The following is a 12989-nucleotide window of genomic DNA, read 5'->3' on the forward strand; positions in this document are numbered from 1 at the left end:
TTGGGAAGCTCTTATCGAGTTGAGCTTATATTTTAGAAGTTTGACAACCACAAAGCTATTTGTGGAGAATTTGAGGAAGATGGAAGCAGATATTCCAGTTATCATCTGCAAACTAGAGACTATATTTCTGCCCACATTCTTTGATAGCATGGAACACCTTGCTATCCATATGGCATATGAGGCAAGGATTGCAGGAGCGGTCCAATACAGATGGATGTATCCATTTGAGAGGTATATAAATCATATGTAATTAATTTTTGTTTAATTATTATACATTTAGGTCATTCATTATTCTACCGGTGAATTAATTTTTTCATTGGGTACCTAAGACATTTGAAACTTAATGTGAAAAATAAAGCTCATGTTGAAGCGTCGATATGCAACGCTTTTTTAACCGAGGAAGCATCGCATTTTGTTTCCCATTATTTTGAGCCACATGTGCGATGCAGGGTTAGAGACCTTCCCAGGAATGATGATGGAAGTTACAACAATGTTGTATCTGGTGTATTGTCAATCTTCAGTCATCCAATAAGATTTCATAGTAAAGGAAAATCATATATTTTGGATGAAAGAGATTACGAGATTGCCCATAGATACGTGCTAATGAACTGTCCAGATATGGATGTATTTGTATCTGAGTTTAAAAGTTCAATTCAAAGACATGAACCGAATTGGTCAAGTCAGAGGATTGAAGTGTTTGTGCAAGAGAATTTTACAAATACGTTCAGAACAACAGTATATTGTTCATCTTTTACGTTAATTATGTATGTCAAAATTACGTTAATTAAATTCATAAAGTTATTTTTATTTATCTGACAGGTAAGACAAGGATTATTCGATAACCGAGTGAATAGTGACATTTTGAAGCAGATGGCTGAAGGACCACTTAAACATGCTCGGAGTTACAATGTCTGTTACACAAACGGATATAGATTCCACACAGTACTTCATTCATCAAATAAATCTGCACACAATAGTGGAGTGCGTGTCAATGCTGCTGACAACAGTCCTGACGAAGATGATTTTTACGGGTAATTGCTTAAAATTGTAGAGGTTGAATACCCGGGAATACTTATCAAAAGAGTGATTTTGTTCAAATGTCATTGATATGTGTAGGAATGCTAATAGATGATCGAATGCAACAAGAGGGGGGGTGAATTGTTGTGTTGTGGATTTAAGATTTTTGCCTCTAATTTTTGCGGAATTATAATAAGTATAGAACAAAAACTTAAACTTAAAAACGAAAAGAATAATAAAAGGAGACAAGGATTTTTACGTGGAAACCTTCTTGGCCTAATAAGAAGGAAAAACCACGACCCCCCGCGATTTCAAAATTCTCACTATGTTTAGGCAATTAGTTACAATTACACAAAACAATGTTTGCTTCACTTGAAGCTTCTCAATTCTCTAAATGCTTTACTCAAAGCTTCTCTACTTAGGCCTAATTCTCTTCTCTTCTATTCTCTCCTTCTCTTTCTCTTCTCACGATTCTCTCTTCTTCTACCCTTAGACTTCCCACAAGTCTAATTACAAGATAACACTCAATTACCCTTTACAAGGCCATTTCTCTTCTCTATTCCCTTAGACTTCCCACAAGTCTAATTACAACAAATCACATCAAACCTTACAAGGCCATTTCTCAAGAGGATAAGAATTAAAATAATTACTTAAGAAAAATATAATAAATTAATTGGCATTGGAAAACTGAAAATATTTTTCTTAAGATGATCTCCCTTTAATGGACACTCTTGAATCCTAAAAGGATTGATTTTTGATTCGAGCAAAGTCCCTTCTATTTATAGAGGGAACAGCCAGCAGTTACCATAAGCATAACGTCCACTATCTCACACATACCTCCATTACCCCCACGTTCTCAAAACAAAAGGTGGTGGAATTATGAAAGTGTCCGGCTGTTATTTGCTCAAGGAAAAATCAGTTTCCTTAATGCTAAAAATAGCATAGGAGTTTAAAACATAAGATCCTAAAAAATAGGAGATCTAAATCTAATCAAGAAAAAGTCTTGGGCTATTTTTAGAAAACCTAAAAATAGATTTGCCAATTAACTTACTAATTAATTTAAGCAATTAAATTAATTCTAAACCATTACATCAACTTAAAAACAGAAAATAATTAATTCGCAATTTTCCAGTCGATGCTATTATTCAGACCTGCTACGTAAGAACAGTGTACTGTCTCCAGCTTCAACTTCAGTCAGAATGTTCATTTTAGGAACAGTAAACTGTCTTCCAAAGCAATTGCCCAACTTCTTGGATATTTGAGACATGTACAGCTTCCACGAATTAAGTCATAGGCTTCATCAACGATTCACATTAAATCGGATATATACCTATAAAACAATCTCTAATAATATGTTTGTTTATTTAAAAGTAAAGTCATCATCAAAACCTTAAGAGGCCAACAAATTCCCCCTTTTTGATGATGGCAAACTTTATAAACAAACTTAAGTGAAATAGAGTAAAACAAAATTCATAGAGCATACTAGAGATTAAAGTAACTCTAATTAACTTAGCAAATCAACTTGTTGGAATATAATTTACCAAGCATTCATAAACAAACAGTTTACTCTAAAATATCAAATATTTTTCAAAAGTTTTCAAAATTAATTAACTTAAAACTTAAATGAAATAAACTAAGTTAAACGAAAATGGATTGAATAAATTAACATAAATAAAATAAAACTAACATAATAAAACTATAATAAACCTAATAATAATAAACATAACTTATTAAGTTTTTTCACAGAATCAAATATTCATGAGGACTTCATGAGAACAGATGATCACTAAACTAGCATAAACACAGCAGCACACATATCATTCATAAGAATCAATATAAATCAACAAGATATGTAACTGTGTATTCACTGCGAAATCAACAAGATATGTAACTGTGTATTCACTGCTCCTGTTAAGTTTGTGCATAATCTTCCCCCTTTTGACATCAATCAAAAAGAATTGGGAGTTATCAAATCTCAGCACAAACCATATAGATTTGTTAGTGATGAAAACAACAAACAACAATAATAAAAGCAAGTGCTATGAACAATGATTAAACCTGCATAGAGTTAATTTTCACAGACCATAGAAAATAAAAACAAAGAAAAGTAGTAATTGTTCAAAGTTACAACAACCATGTACCCCAGATGGTACAAGGCAAAAAGAAAAATTGTTTGTTAAGTAATACAGCCAACAAATCATTAAATTTTTGAGCAGAGAGATCAAGGGTCAGTCTCTTCTTCATCAATGTACTCAGTCTGCACCTCCACTGTGTCCAGCTTGGCACCAAGGCGTTGTTCCATTTGGTTTAGCTGATCCACAATAGAAGCAAGCGAGACACGAGTTTCATCCTAAAATGCAATGAATTGAGACTGTAGATCAAGGAGCTTGGAGAGAATGGAATGTAAGGAAACTGCAGGAACAGAGTCAAAGTTAGTACAACCAATATTGGGTGAAGTGTGTGATTGTGGTGGTGGTGTACATGGGATAGGTGATGGTGGTGGTGATGGAATTTGATGTGGTGGTGAATTGGCTGGCTTGGGAGAGGTAGGTTCATCAGATGTTGGCTCAGGGATGGTGTCAGATGGTGTTTCATCAACCAAAGTAGCCTTGCGTTTCGAGGCCAACCTCCTACTCTTCCTTTGCATTGACTTAGCCTTTTTCCTCATAGCCAACACAATCTCTTCATCACTGGAATCACTGCAGAGATTGTGAGGAACATTTTCATCCAAGGCTTCCTTTTTCTTTTCCTTTTCCCCCTTACTTGCAGCTCCATCCTGTTCCTCTTTCTCAGATTTTTCAGTATTTTCAGAGGGAACAGGATCTTGTTTCTTTTCTTCCTTATTCTCCTTGTCCTCCTTTTTCTCCTCTTCCTCCTTTTCCTCCTTTTCTTCTTCAACCTGTTCAGCCCCTTCTTCTTCAGATTCAACTTCTACAACCTCCTCATGCATCAATACTCCCTCATCATTCAATTTTAAACGCAAATTTTGTAAACATTTAGCACCAATTTTCATATTGGGACCCATTGGGAACTCCAACCCTTCCAATGGGACCTCAAACTTCCTAAAAATCCATGTTAGCAACCCTCCATAACCAATAAAACTTTTCTTTTCAATGCAGTCTGATAAATGAGAGATCATCAACGAAGGAAAATTTATTTTAATATGTGTTTCCATGCAGTAAATCAAGGTGGCATCATGCAAACTCACTTGACTACGTTTTGAGTTTCGTGGTAAGATAAATCTGCGAGCAACATTGTACAACAATTTATGCATAGGGGACAGAACATTGTGACTGATCTTCCCCTTTTGATCAACTCCTAAAAATTTTAAAATTGTTCGTTCATTAATGCCAGAAAATGCAATCTTTGACCCAATATGATATGTATCGAAACCAACATTGGGAACATTAAACCATTCCCCTAATAAAGCGCTGTTAAATTCAATTTTAACAGTTTTAACAACACTAGAACACATACCGCCATCATTAGAGAAATTTACAATAAATTCTCTCATTAGGTTTGGAAAAATCGAATTGCAACTGTAGTTTGACATCAATGATTCCCATTCTTGAAACTTTAAAATGTCATGCAATCTAGGAAAGTTAGTAGAATCATACCAATATTTGTCCAACCCGAACCCTACAGTCATCTCCTTTGAAACTTCTTCTGCGCTGTTTGGATCAACATGCTTCGATCGCTTAACTACTCTAGAAGATGAACCACCTGTTGACATTTTTCTTTTGGTACTAGTGGGTTCAGTGGAGTGTTTTGGTGATTCTTGTGTGGTTTCAGTTGGTGTGGGTGGTGCATCCTGCAGTAATGGTGGTGGAAGAACTATTCTTAGTGGTTTTGGTTGATCGGGCATACAGGATTTGGGAGTTTTCTTGCCTGATTTAGAGGATTTGGGGGTTTTCATTTTTGAATTTTTTGAAGGTTTTGAGCGAGAAGGAAGGACGGTTTCTTGGGGGATTGAGAGAAGGTTTGGGAAGGTAATGGGTAATGACATGAAGCAGGGTTTTTAAATGATTGAAGTGACGGTTACTCCTCCAAGTCCCATCTCTTTATTGCCTTTGCATTACTTGAGTGAAGAAGAATCGTTTTCCCAAAACTCTCAATTCCATCTCTTTATTGGCCGTACAAAAAAAATGTGAAATATGAATAAAATATGAAATAAGAAATTTAAAAAAAATTAATTATGATTTTATGAAATATTAACAATATATTATGATATTATGATATTATGAAATATTATGAAGAAAATAATGAACATATTGCTTTGGTCTGATTGAATTAACAACATGCAAACGTAAAAACATTCATAGTACTAACTTTATTACGTGTTTACCTAATTCATGCAATAATTGATTTTCAATCAAGATTTTGAGATTGATTCCTGACCTTTTCATTTTCATGATGCTTCAATGGGAAATATATGCAAATCACTTTAGTGGAGCTTGATCATACCAAGTTCCAATCTCATCTTTTCATATTGTTCCCTAGGAAGTGGTTTGGTCAGAATATCTGCAACTTGTTCATTTGTGTTAACATGCTTCAGTACAATATTTTTGTGTTCTACGTTATCCTTAAGAAAATGATGTCTAATATGTATATGTTTAGCACGTGAATGATGCACTGGATCTTTAGATATACATATGGCACTAGTATTATCACAATAAATAGGAATGCATTCAACTTTAATACCAAAATCTCTAAGTTGCTGTTTTATCCAAAGCATTTGGGAACAGCAAGCTGCTGCTGCTACGTATTCAGCTTCTGCAGTGGATAATGCAACTGTGTTTTGTTTCTTGGAACTCCATGAAACTAAACATAAGCCAAGATATTGTACCATACCTGATGTACTTTTTCTATTAACAAGATCACCTGCATAATCTGCATCACTAAAACCTTTTAAATCATAAACATCACTTTTAGGATAAAATAGGGACAAGTCGTCTGTTCCCTTCAAATATCTCAAAATACGTTTGACTGCAGTGAGATGTGATTCTTTAGGATTTGATTGAAATCTAGCACATAAACCAACACTAAAGGAAATATCAGGTCTACTTGCAGTTAGATATAATAAAGAACCTATCATGCCTCGATACATTGTTTGATCTACATTAGTTCCTTTTAGGTCTTCATCTAATCTAACATTTGTAGCCATGGGTGTATGGTTGGTTTTAGCATTTGTTAGACCATATTTCTTTAGAAGTTCTTTTATATATTTTTGTTGATGAATGAAGATACCATTTTCGGTTTGTTTAATTTGTAACCCAAGGAAGAAATTTAGTTCTCCCATCATGCTCATTTCAAATTCTGTGCCCATTAGGTTAGCAAATTCTTTACATAATAAATCATTAGTGGCACCAAAAATAATATCATCAACATAAATTTGAACAACCAAAATATTAGAACCTTTATTCTTAAAGAACAAGGTTTTGTCGATTTTTCCTCTTAAAAAGTTATTTTGAATCAAAAACTTTGAAAGTCTTTCATACCATTGCCTAGGAGCTTGCTTCAAGCCATATAGGGCTTTATCAAGCTTGTAGACATGATCAGGACAAGAGGTATTTTCAAAACCTGGGGGTTGTTCAACAAAAACTTCTTCATCAAGAAAGCCATTTAAAAAAGCACATTTCACATCCATTTGATATAATTTAAAATTCATGAATGCAGCAAAAGAAATTAAGATTCGGATAGCCTCTAACCTTGCTACTGGAGCAAAAGTCTCAGTGTAATCAATACCTTCTTGTTGATTATAACCTTTAACCACGAGTCTAGCTTTATTTCTAACAATTATTCCATGCTCATCAAGCTTGTTCCGAAATACCCATTTCAAACCAATAACTTTCTTGTTTTTCGGTTTGGGTTCCAAGTGCCACACTTTATTTCTTTCAAACTCATTTAATTCATCTTGCATGGCAACTATCCAATCGGAATCCTTCAAAGCTTCCTCGTGATTTTTAGGTTCAAGTGATGATAGGAACGCAAAGTGTGCACAAAAGTTTCTCAATTGAGATCTAGTTTGTGTTCCCTTATTTATATCACTTACAATTGAATCAAGAGGATGGTATCTTTGATACTTCCAAGGTTTAGGCACAAATTCTCTTGAAGGAACAGTAGCATGTTCTTGTTCAGCAACTTGATTGACATTCTGTTCAGCTACTGGATCATTTTGCTCATCTGTGGGAACAGCTGGATTGGGAACAGTCTGTTGGTCCTGTTGTGCTGGCAGTTCCTGAATTTGGTCAGTTTCTTCTGCCTCTTCTTGTATCGACTGTTCACTTGCTGTTCCTTGATCTTGCACTTTGATTCCTTCATCTTCATCTTCCAAATTTGCAAGACCTATTTTAATATTGCTTGTTTCCTGTTCACTTGTTGAAAAGTTAGTTTCATCAAAGATTATGTGAACAGACTCCTCTACACACATTGTTCTCTTATTATAAACTCTGTAAGCTTTGCTTTGTGATGAATAACCTAGAAATACTGCCTCATCACTTCTTTCATCAAATTTACCTATATTTCGTTTTCCATTCACATGAACAAAACATTTGCATCCAAATATACGAAAATAGAAAATATTTGGTTTAACACCTTTGAGCAATTCATAGGGTGTCTTTGAAGTGATTGATCTAATTAGTACACGATTCAATGTATAGCATGCAGTATTAACGGCTTCTGCCCAAAAATTCCTAGGTAGACCACTAGCAATCAACATGGTCCTTGCCATTTCTTCTAAAGTCCTATTTTTCCTTTCTACCACACCATTTTGTTGTGGTGTTCTAGGTGCGGAAAAATTGTGATTTATGCCATGTTCATTGCAATAATTCATGAAGTTTGAATTTTCAAATTCTTTTCCATGATCAGACCTAATGTGAACAATTTGATTATTGGTAGATTTTTGTGTTTTATTAGCAAAGGAAACAAACTCATCAAAAGCTTCATCTTTGCTTGCCAAAAATAATGTCCAAGTGAATCTACTGTAATCATCAACAACAACAAACACATACTTTTTGCCACTACGGCTTTGTGTTCTCATTGGTCCACATAAATCCATATGAATTAATTCTAATGGTCTAGTGGTAGTCACAATGTTCTTTGATTTAAAGGATGACCGCACTTGTTTCCCTTTAGCACAAGGATCACAAACTTCATTTTTAAGGAATTTTATTGCAGGTAATCCTCTTACTAGGTCTTTTGATCTTAAAGTGTTAATCAATGAATAACTAGCATGACCTAGACGCTTGTGCCAAAGAAGTGGGTCTTCTTCAATAACACTTAAACACGTTAGACTGTTTCTGGGAACAGTGTCCAGGTCCACCACATAGGTGTTCCCTTTTCTGATTCCCTCCAGCACAGGGTCTCCTGTACTGTTCCTAGAAATTATGCATTTTTCAGAAGTAAACTTAACAGAGTTACCTTTGTCGCAAAATTGAGAAATACTTAACAAATTGTGTTTTAAATTCTCGACTAAAAATACATTATCAATGGCATGGGAACTAGACCTTCCAACCTTTCCTTTGGCGATTATCTCACCCTTCATGTTGTCACCGAAGGTTACTGTTCCCCCATCATAGGCTTTAAGTGAGAGAAATTAAGATTTATCACCCGTCATGTGCTTGGAACACCCACTGTCGAGATACCATGAGTTGTTCCCCCTCACTTGAACCTCTTTCTCTTTGGATTCTTCATGAGATGCCATGAGGCATAGGTTTGCTGTTTCCTCTTCCACTGGAGCTTCTGTCTCAGTCTCAGTTTTGAAGTTTCCCTTCTTATATTGTCTTCCAACTTCTCTTGCTTTTCCCTTGCCCTTCTCATTTTTCCATTGAGGGCAATCCTTGATGAAGTGTTCAGTGCTCCCACACTTGTGGCATTCAAAGTTTGTCTTCAAGTTCGTTGTTCCCTTTTCTTTGTTATTCCTTTGATTACCATACCTTCTGTTCCTGAAGAATTTTTTGAATTTTCGAGCCAACAAAGCTGCTTCCTCTTCACCAGTTTCTGATTCATCGCTATTTTCTGCTGCCAGAGCCAGTCCTTTGTTTCGGGAACTGTCAGATGTTCCCAAATGCAATTCATGGGTCATTAGAGAACCATCCAGCTCTTCCAAATTGAACTTGGTGAAATCTTTGGACTCCTGGATGGCTGTAACCTTTGCTCTCCAGCGTTCGTCTTGAGGAAGACTCCTAAGTACTTTTCTAACTTGTTCATCAACGGGAATGATTCTACCAAGAGAGACTAACTCATTCGTAATGTTTGTGAACCTAGTGAACATTTCTTGAATGTTTTCCCTCGGTTCCATGACGAATCTTTCATATTTGGACATTAGCAAGTCAATCTTGGATCTCTTTACTTCACTAGTACCTTCATGGGTAACTTCGAGCAGGTCCCAAATCTGCTTAGCGGTTTTGCAACCCATAATACGATTGTGCTCATTTGGACCAAGCCCACAGTGAAGTAACTTGATAGCAAGAGCGTTCATTTCCATCTTTTGAAAATCTTCTTTTTCATATTCAGTGATTGGTTTTGGAACAGCTTCATTGTTGGAGTTGATGGTCGTCACCTCAAAGTCTCCAATTTCAATGACTCTCCAAACTTGATAGTTTTCGGCCTTTATGAAGATTTCCATTCTATTTTTCCAGTAAGTATAGAATTTCCCATCAAACATGGCTGGCCTTTGCGTAGAGTACCCTTCTTCCATGCGTTCGTTCATCTTCAACATCTTGACAGGGAACAGGATACTGCTCTCAGGGTTTCCTGATCATATGAGGAACAGGGCTCTGATACCAATTGTAGGAATGCTAATAGATGATCGAATGCAACAAGAGGGGGGTGAATTGTTGTGTTGTGGATTTAAGATTTTTGCCTCTAATTTTTGCTGAATTATAATAAGTATAGAACAAAAACATAAACTTAAAAACGAAAAGAATAATAAAAGGAGACAAGGATTTTTACGTGGAAACCTTCTTGGCCTAATAAGAAGGAAAAACCACGAACCCCCGCGATTTCAAAATTCTCACTATGTTTAGGCAATTAGTTACAATTACACAAAACAATGTTTGCTTCACTTGAAGCTTCTCAATTCTCTAAATGCTTTACTCAAAGCTTCTCTACTTAGGCCTAATTCTCTTCTTTTCTATTCTCTCCTTCTCTTTCTCTTCTCACGATTCTCTCTTCTTCTACCCTTAGACTTCCCACAAGTCTAATTACAAGATAACACTCAATTACCCTTTACAAGGCTATTTCTCTGCTCTATTCCCTTAGACTTCCCACAAGTCTAATTACAACAAATCACATCAAACCTTACAAGGCCATTTCTCAAGAGGATAAGAATTAAAATAATTACTTAAGAAAAATATAATAAATTAATTGGCATTGGAAAACTGAAAATATTTTTCTTAAGATGATCTCCCTTTAATGGACACTCTTGAATCCTAAAAGGATTGATTTTTGATTCGAGCAAAGTCCCTTCTATTTATAGAGGGAACAGCCAGCAGTTACCATAAGCATAACGTCCACTATCTCACACATACCTCCACTACCCCCACGTTCTCAAAACAAAAGGTGGTGGAATTATGAAAGTGTCCGGCTGTTATTTGCTCAAGGAAAAATCAGTTTCCTTAATGCTAAAAATAGCATAGGAGTTTAAAACATAAGATCATAAAAAATAGGAGATCTAAATCTAATCAAGAAAAAGTCTTGGGCTATTTTTAGAAAACCTAAAAATAGATTTGCCAATTAACTTACTAATTAATTTAAGCAATTAAATTAATTCTAAACCATTACATCAACTTAAAAACAGAAAATAATTAATTCGCAATTTTCCAGTCGATGCTATTATTCAGACCTGCTACGTAGGAACAGTGTACTGTCTCCAGCTTCAACTTCAGTCAGAATGTTCATTTTAGGAACAGTAAACTGTCTTCCAAAGCAATTGCCCAACTTCTTGGATATTTGAGACATGTACAGCTTCCACGAATCAAGTCATAGGCTTCATCAACGATTCACATTAAATCGGATATATACCTATAAAACAATCTCTAATAATATGTTTGTTTATTTAAAAGTAAAGTCATCATCAAAACCTTAAGAGGCCAACAATATGACTCAACTACTACTGGAAATAGCCACGAAACAAACATTCATAAACGATATAAGTTAGTTGACATACATCAGGGTCGTTCGTATCATTTATATGATCCATTTGTGTTGGCAAGTCAAGCATGTCAAGTGTATTATCTTCCGTATTCGAGTACAAGACAAAATTTAAAAGATTGGAGAGCGGTTTGCAAAGTCAAAAAAATAAATTTGACAAAGCAATAGAACAAGAATCCAAAGATACTGCTTTCCAAGAAGAAAATAGGGACTGTATTGAAATTGAAGAAGATGTTTCCCAAACACCGCTTCTTGATCCATCTGGCGAAATTGTTCAACAGTTCCATGATAATGATGAAGATACTGAAGAAGATGTAGATCTCGTGCTGTCAGAAGACGAAGAATCCGAAGATGAAGATGTTGAGAACAACGAGTATTTTAGTGATGAAGAGTAGCTTAATTATTTATATGTAATTATTTAATATTTTGTAATATTTAATACAATTTTATTATATTCCTCTGAATTATTAATATTTTGTAATAATAATAATAATAATAATAATAATAATAATAATAATAATAATAATAATAATAATAATACTACTACTACTACTACTACTACTACTACTACTACTACTAATAATAATAATAATAATAATAATAATAATAATAATAATAATAATAATTATTATTATTATTATTATTATTATTATTATTATTATTATTATTATTATTATTATTATTATTATTGTTATTATTATTATTATTATTATTATTATTATTATTATTATTATAACATTACTAATAATAATAATAATAATAATAATAATAATAATAATAATAATAATAATAATAATAATAATAATAATAATGATAAAATTAATAATAATTATAATTATAATAACAATACTAATAACATATAATGACAATAATAATAATAATTAATAATAAGAATTACTAAAACTACACGATTAGCAAAGGCGGGATTTTCGAAATTTTGAAATAAGGCTATAACTAGGCGACCAACTGGTGCGTCGCCCCTGCAACATCAACCATGCCGATTTTCCCTACTGTGGCACGCAAAAGTTGCTCATTACCGAGGATGGGCGACAGTCCTGCGACGAGGGGTTTGGTCGCTAAATCCCAAAAGTAACCCTGTCATTTCAAAACAAATGGCGACGGACCAGTGATGGGAGCAATTGGTCGCCAATTCACGAAGAAAAAAGGTAATGTTTTGCCCTAATTTCTCATTTCCTACAATCATAACCCTATACTTCTTCATTTTCTTTCTATCTTCTCTACGCCTCTTCATCTACTAAATCCATTAATCTCATTCTCTATTAATTTTCTTTTCTCTCTTAATCTTATCCTCATTATCTTGTGGTTACTACTCATCTTCAACTCTAAAATTCTCATCTTCTTACTAAAAGGTTAGTGTTTATTGTTTATTTTTTTGAATTTTTTTTATTTCTTGATGATTATGATGATAAATTATGTTTGTATGTCTTTTTTTTATGTTTGATTTCGAATTGTGGAGTATATTGTCATCTTCAACATGTTTTTTCATGTTATTTCATGATGTTTATGTTGAATTATGTATGTTTTTTTTTTGATATTTTCGAATTATGGTATAATTTGAGCATGTTTAATGTTATTTTGTTCTAAGTTTTTTTTTTGTTATTTTTAAATTTAATTTTCGATTTATGGTTGTCATTATTTTATGCTATTTTCGACATATTTTTATGTTTTTTTTTATATTCTCAAATTATGGTATATTTTGACCATGTTTAGTGTGATTTTTTTCCTTTTTTTTTATTGTAAATGATATTTTTGAATTATGGTATATTTTGAGCATGTTTAATGTTATAATTTTCAGATTT

This window comes from Amaranthus tricolor, chromosome 7, assembly GCF_026212465.1.
Source record: "Amaranthus tricolor cultivar Red isolate AtriRed21 chromosome 7, ASM2621246v1, whole genome shotgun sequence".
Classification (NCBI taxonomy): Eukaryota; Viridiplantae; Streptophyta; class Magnoliopsida; order Caryophyllales; family Amaranthaceae; genus Amaranthus; species Amaranthus tricolor.